Source organism: Macaca mulatta, chromosome 12 (assembly GCF_049350105.2).
Source record: "Macaca mulatta isolate MMU2019108-1 chromosome 12, T2T-MMU8v2.0, whole genome shotgun sequence".
Taxonomy (NCBI): domain Eukaryota; kingdom Metazoa; phylum Chordata; class Mammalia; order Primates; family Cercopithecidae; genus Macaca; species Macaca mulatta.
The window spans coordinates 17045750-17053421 of NC_133417.1; positions in this window are offsets into that span (position 1 = coordinate 17045750).

Consider the following 7672-nt stretch of genomic DNA (forward strand, 5'->3'; position numbering starts at 1 on the left):
GAGCTTCATAAGTAAAGCAAGAACACAGCCTACCCCACCTCAGGGCGGCCGTGCCCATCACCTGTCACTGCCTAACCAACCATCTACCCCAAACCCAATGGGCTTACAATAGCAGCTATCTTACTCGCTCGTGATTCACATGGGTCAGGAATTTTAGCAGGGCTTGGCTAAGCAGTTCTTCGGCTCCACACAGCATCCATGCAGACTTCCTCGGCTGCTTCAGCAGGTCCTCAGCTGAGCTGGAAGGTCCAGAGTGGCCTCAGACACAGGGTGGGCAGGCAGGCGATGCCACAGCCAGTAGAAACTCAGCAGTGGTTGTCAGCTGGGGGCTTCAGCTCTCCTGCAAGTGGGACTCTTCAAGTAGCTGCTGGGTTCCAAGAAGGGGCATTTCAAGATGCATAAAAGGAGCTGCAGCTCTCTTGAGGACTGGAACTGGGTTGATCTATTGGTCAAAAGGTAGCCTAGATCCAAGGGGAGGGAATGTAGACCCAATCTTTTGATGTGGAGAGGAGCAAAGAATTTGCAACTGTCATTCGTCCACCATTGTAGATATCTACATTCTTATTTCTGCCCCTTCTTGGCCAGGGAGCGTGGATTAGCTAAGCTCTAAGTATAACATGGCTTATGATCAATGCTCATTTGTTCATTTCGTCATTCGACAGCTAGTGTTTATTGAGCACTCACCACGTGCTTGGAACTAGGCAAACTCAATGAGCAAGAAAACCACAGCTGTGGCTCCATAGGAGGTTAGATCCTTCCTGGGAAGACAGAGCTTGAAAACAATCAATGGTAGTAAAATATGATGCAAACTGTGCAGGGTGTCTCAGATGACAGGGAAGAGGGGACGGTTCTGGTACTGGGCTGAGGGAGGGCCCCATAGGTAGGACACCCACGATGAAGTTAGAGGAGGCGAAGGAGCTGGCCAGGCATTGAGGGACCAGGGTGTGCCCAGGAGACAGATGGAAAGAGGAATGAGCAGGATGGGCAGAGGAGGGCTGGATGGCACCAGGCTGGAGACACCTGCATTAGTGTGAGCTGAGAGGAAAGGAGCTCTGCGGATGGGATTGGGACAGGCAGGTAACATGATGAGATCCGAATTTCACAAAGCCCGCTCTGGCCAAAGAGAGGAGAATGGCTGAGAGCAGGGAATAAGAAAATGTCCCAACAATCTAAGAGAGAGATGGTGGAGTTTGGACGAGGCAGAGGTGGTGGCGATGGGAAGAAGGGAATGAGGGGCTCACGAGGACGTAGGAGCAGCACAGCCAGCACCAGAGACAGGCTGGTGAAGGACCAAAGGGAAGAGGAGGAGGGAGGTTCCAAGGGTGATGCAAGGTTTCTGGCTTGGAGATGAGGAGGGCTGTGGTGTTCTTTGCTTGATGAGCAGCAGGGGGTGAGGGAAGAGAAGCCTAGGAGCTCATGGGGCTGGAAGTGGAGATGCCCTGTTGCCTTTGCCTATGTCCGTGCGGAGTACAAAAAAGAGGTCTGGACTGGAGATACCAAATTAGTGCTGTCAGTAGAGTCAGGCAGGCCAGGTTATACCTAGCAACAAACACCCCCCAAATCTGAGCAGCTTGTAACCACAAAGGCTCATTTCTCACTCATGCCATGTCCTTGGCAGGTAGGTGGGATCCTAGACAGGCACCTCCGAAAGGCTCTCATTTTATTCCTCAGCAACTGATGTCCCAAAGGCTACAGAGTCCAGTGAAGGAGTCCCCATCCCTAGCGCAGGCCCCCGACAAGGCGTGGCGCTTGTGCAAAGGTGATGTCGGTGCCTACTGGGCAGGGCCTCTGAACCTGGCTATCTGACCCAAGCCAGTGGGATTGGTTGGAAGTTCATGGTTCCCCATGCTGGAGGGCAGGTTGGGAAGTCTGTTTGTCCAGGAGACCTCATCCTTCTCCAAGAGCAAGACCCACCGACAGCCAGCCTCTGGAGTGAGGCAGTTCCTAGCATTTTGATTGCTTTCCTTACTCTGCCACTGTGCGCATTCCAGGAGAAAGTGTCCAGTTGGCCACATATCGTCAAGTGCCCACCCTGAGGCTGTGTCCACCGGGGGCAGGTAGGTCTTCCCCAGAGGAAATCAGGACACTGCGATCAGAAAAGGGGCACTGGGAAGCCGAGCACAGCAAATGTCACTGCCATTCTTCACGAGCTGGCTGGGCTTGGGTTTTCTTTTTGTTTGTCTATTTGTTCTTTTCTTTGTTTGTTTGTCTATTTGTTCTTTTTTTAACTGAGATAAAACAAACATGCATTAAAGCACATATGCCAAGTGTACGTCTCAATATTTTTTCAGAGATTTATACCAGCACCCTGGTCAAGATATAGATGAATGGCACTAGAAACATTCCCCTCATGAATCTTCTCAGTCTAGACACCCCCAAAGCTCCCCACTCTTCCTCCCTCTGTCCCATATTCTAGTGCATCTGCTTTTGAACCACACAGAGATGCAATCAGGAAGCACAGACATGCACCTGGCTGCCTTGGCTCATTGGTGTGCCTGTGAGAGTCCCTTGTGCTGTGTAACAATCATTTGATCCTTTTTTTTTTTTTTTTTTTTTTTTGGTACTGTGTATATTCGTGGTGTGAATATACCACCTTTTTTTTTTTAACCGGTTCTTCTAGTGATGGGAATTTGGGATGCGGGCTCCATTTATTGTCAAACTGAACCAAACTGTTTTAGGAGGCACTGGGGCAGTATGAGGAGCCTGGCTTTTCAGTTCTTGCTGGCATCATGTTTCCTTCTGTGTCCTGCAGCCAACCCCGGCCCAGAGTCTTGAACCTGTGGGTGCTGCATGTGTTGTCAGATAGACGAGGCAAATCCAACCTCGTGCTGGGCTCCTGGCCCAGTGCTCCTGGCACCTCTCCTGATGACTGCCCATGGAAAGTTCTATTCTTGACCACTGAGTACATACGTCTGGGTCTCCTGCGGGCACAGGGATGATGTTAATCCTCCAAGAGCAAGCACTGTCCATAGCTGGCACAGGACTGGCACATGGATAGGGCCCCAGAAATATGTGTGGAATGGACGAGATGGAATTAAGTTGACACAGAGATGCTGCCCCAGGCTGGAAGACGATGAGAAGGACGTGACTTCCAAGCTCCCAGAGGCCTGGATCCGCCTGGGCCTGAGGCCAGGTTCCGGCCTGGCAAGGACAGAGATGGATGCTGAGCCACTTTTTGCTACAGTCGATAGAAGACCGTGTCTCTGTCCCCTGGGGCCAGGCCCTTGAAACCTGGCCTATCTGAGAGTGAGGAGGAAAAGCAGAAAAACTCTCTCTCTAGACTCCCCACCATTAGCTTCTCAGGCCAGCTGGCCACCCTCTGCATCGTGGTGAGAACTCCAGGGGCCTCATTTTCCCAGGAGAGCTGGAGTCACGCACTCTCCCGGCCCCACTTACCGTAGTTGAAACTGTTGCAGATCTTCATCTGCGGCTGGGACTTCAGGCATGGGCCAGTCATGGGGCATGAAGACTTGGCTCAGAGGGACAGAAAGGAGGTTGGGCAGGGGGGTAGAGCAGGGTGTAAGAATCCAACTCAGCACCTCTCCTAACCAGCGGCAGCAGGCAGGGCTGGTGGGAGTTGTGAGGACGGCATTGAGATTTGAAGCCTACCAGACTCGGTTATGAATCCCAACTCTGCTATTTACTTGTTGTGTGACCTTGGGCAAGTCACTTCACCTCTCTGAACCTCATTTTCTTATTGGAAAATGAGACTGGCCCTATACTTCAAAAGGCTATAAAGAAGATTAAATCAGAGAATGTCTACAAAAAGCCCAGCATACAAAAGGGACTGGTAATTCTCCTCTTGTCTTTCTTGCCTTTGGATCTCTGCTCACTGGAAGGGACAGGACAAAGGTAGGAGTATGAGGCCCAGGAACCCAAGAGCAGCCTCAAGTTGTTCCTCAGCCAAGACTGGTGGGCAGTGTGCTGGGGGTTGCTAAGAGGTCCTCCCCTCTTCTGGTGTCTGTTAAAATCTGCCTTCCAGGATCAGCTTGGAGCATTGCTTCTTGAGAAAAGCCTCAGTCCTCAAACCAAAAGCTGGAGATGGGAAAGTATTTTTAAGGGCTAGGAAGAAAACAAAGCTTGTTTCCTTGGACTAGGGCAGTGATTATAATGAGATGAATGGGTGAACTGAGGGAACAGAGAAACTGAACAAATTAGTGAATTGAAGAACAATAGAAAGAATAACAGTTCACACTTAAGACACTCTTACAGGTGCATACCTTATTTAAGCCTCACAGAAAGCTCTAGGAAGTAGGTACTAGTTTTATACCCATTTATATTTCAAGAGACAGAGGCACAGAGAGGTTAAGTGACATGCTCAAGGGCAGTCAAATTGTATAAGTGCTGGGGCCAGGGCTGCAAACCCAGGCTGCTGGCTCCTGAAGCCTGGTCCTTACTGTCCCTTGATGAGATAGATGGATGGATGAGTGGCTGAGTAGATGAATAGATGGATATGTGGGTGGATAGATTGGTGGGTGGGTAACTGGATGGCTGGATGGGTGGACGAATAGATGGATGGATGGATGGATGGATGGATGGATGGATGGATGGATGGATAGATAGATGGGTGGGTGGCTGAGTAGATGAATAGATGGATATGTGGGTGGATGGATTGGTGGGTGGGTAACTGGATGGCTGGATGGGTGGACGAATAGATGGATGATGGATGGATGGATGGATGAATGGATAGATGGATGGGTGGGTGGATGAATGGATAGATGAATAGATGAATGTATGTGGAAGGGTGGATGGGGGGATGGGTGAATAGGTGGGTAGATGAACGTGTGTGTGGATAGGTGGAGGGGTAGATAAACAGATGGGTGTGTGTAGAAGGGTAAATGGGTAGATGGGTGCATGGATGGATGAATGAGTGAAAGAATGGGTGGGTGAATGGATGGATGCATGGAGGGATGGATGGATGAGTGGGTGGATGGGTGAGTGGGTGGGTGGATGGATAGGTGGGTAGAAGGGTGGATGGATGGGTGGGTGGATGGGTGGATGGATAGGTGGGTAGACAGATGGATAGATACAGCATGAAAAAAATAATGAATGGGTGAATGGGTAAGCATGGATAACTGCAAGAAGTGGGCTGATGACTAAGACCAATCGATAATTGGTTCCAAGGTGTCTGCCAGGAGGGCAGGAGTCAGGAGTTAAAAATATAATGGTAATAGGTGCCTGGAAACCAATTCCCCTCCCCACCCGCCACTCTCCAGGCTTTCTGCTGCCGCCTGAAATCTCACAATTCCCAGTTTATTCCTTCAGGGTAAGCATTGCCCTCAGCAGCCACTGTTACACGGCAAAGCCCGTGGGAGTGACCCCTCCGTAGTCTCAGCTTGTGGGAATCATGCATCAAATGTGCCCTCTCTGGGCTCTGGGAAGGACAGTGCTGGGAACAGGGAGCTGAGGGCAACCCCTGAGCTGGGAGGAGGTGGGAGTATCCTCTCCCTGCACTGAGAAGGTTTCCTTCACTAGCCAGCAATGTCTCTCTCCCAAGCAGCAGGGTCCTCACACTCCTGGGGGAGAGTGAAAAATGGAAAACAGGCAGCGTTGGTGTGAGCAAACCGGATGGCAGCCGCTCCCTCTGCTCTCAGCTTTCCCGCTGCCAGAAGGCTGGGTGTCGCACTGTGTGTTATCACGCCAGGCGGCACATGGAAGCTCGCACGGTGCCCAGCAGCCACCTCGGGCAAGAATGCCTCCTCCCCACCCTCCCTCATGGGAAAGCCCTCGGGCCAGCCCCAGCAGGACTGCGGCTTCCAGCTCTCTCTGAAGAACACCATCTAATCCCGGGGCTTCCGTTTCCCCAGCCATTAAGTAAGGAACGTAACCTGCCGCATCTACCTCTCGGGAGTCATTGGTCCTTGTTTTTCAAGGGAAAAAAACCGTAGCTTAAATTGCGCTTATTCTGTGCTGGTCATTGTTCTAATAGCTCTACAAATAAAAGTTTAGTTTTCACAAAACCTTGAGAAGTAGGTCATATGATCATTGCCCCAATTTATGGATAATCAACCAAGGCCCAAAAGAACAAGAGGATTCCAACGTGGGTGGTGTGGCCCAGGAGTTGTGTTCCTAACACCTGGCTAGGATAACTCCACTCTGGACCCAAACCAGTGCCACAGTCTTCACTGCCTGGCTCCAGCCCCCCTCATGCCTAGGGATTCTCATTCTGCCCTTCCTCAGCCTCCCACACCCCTCTGACGATGACGACAGCCACTTTCTGCAGTAGCGGCCTGCTCACGCCTCCTCCAAGTCCTTCCACGGAGCCTGTTCAGCCCCCTTCATCCACACTCCTGCCTGGGCCTTCGCTCCTCGCCATCCTCTGCTTCTCCCGAACGCCTAACAGTTCCATAAGCAGCTGCCTGACTCCCAGGTGCAGAGAAAGGGTCAGCAGGCTCCATCGCCTCCACCCCCTCCTCTTGGAAGCCCAAACCTCCCCACCTTTGCCATCCCTCTCCAAGACTCCAGGATGGGGGCCTGCGGTCATTCAGGAGCTCAGCCCCTGGACGCCTGTTGTAGCCACTTTGCCTCCTGTCCTCAAGACTTGCCTGCCCATCCTGGTGGAGCTGTGAGCCCTCAAGGCTCACTTCTGTAACAGCCAAGACTTTACAGTTGCAAATATAGAAGAAGTCCAGCCCCAGCTGACTTCCACAAAGAAGGAAATGTATTCATTCAAAAATCTGGAAAAATCAGGGGATCATTTTGGATTCGGGTGGAGCATGATCCGGGACTCAAACTCAGTGTCTCGCTCCTCCTCATGGAACCCCACATCTCCAGTCTCCCAGACTCACAGCGCCTTGTCCAGTGGTGTTGGACGACCTCCTTAATGTCTCAAACAGAAGCCCTGGACTTGAGTTTCCTTGGGGGGCTGGGAAAGTTGGGGGCGGGGCGTGCAAAGGGTTATTTGGGTTGGAGGTCACATGCCCACCCTTAAATATGGGAGGGTGGGCACAGCGTGGGATCAGCTTCATCAGAGGGGTGAATTCTCAAATGAATGCGGAGCCACCAATATCACAGAAAGATAAGGGGAGCGAACAAACGTCCCTCACACACTCCCAGGCTTTTCCCCCGTCAAAGTGGACAAGACCACATCTGATATCTTGTCCTCCCTCCACACTGGAACTCTGAATTTCCCTTGCTAGCCACAGCCTTGAAGAATCTTGGACTATTAGAGCAGAAAGGGCCTTTATTGTCAAATGACCTCGACAACCTCACACACGGCCCCCTCCCCACTCACCCTCCAGGGCCTCATCCTATAGCAAAGCATCTCCCAGCTGGGGTCCTGCCCCAGATTCCTGACGTGCAACATGGTGAGATGCAATAAAATGGTGTTTGATTTAAGGCGCTAAGTTTGGGGATCATTTGTTATGCAGCCACAGATAACTGGAATCATATCCAACAGAAATCCATGCACACGTGCACCGAAAGATGTGTACAACAGTGTTTACTGTATCATTGTTTGCAAAAACAAACAATTGGAAACAACCTGAACCTCCATCAACAGAAAAACAGATTTTGAAGATCGTGATATATTCATACAATGGAATATATTTCAGCCATGAGAACGAATAAATTGTAGCTACGTGTGTCAACATGGGCAATTTCAAAACAATGTTGGGCCAAAAAACAAATGGCAGAAGGATATGTACAGCTTGAGAACATTGATGTAAAGTTC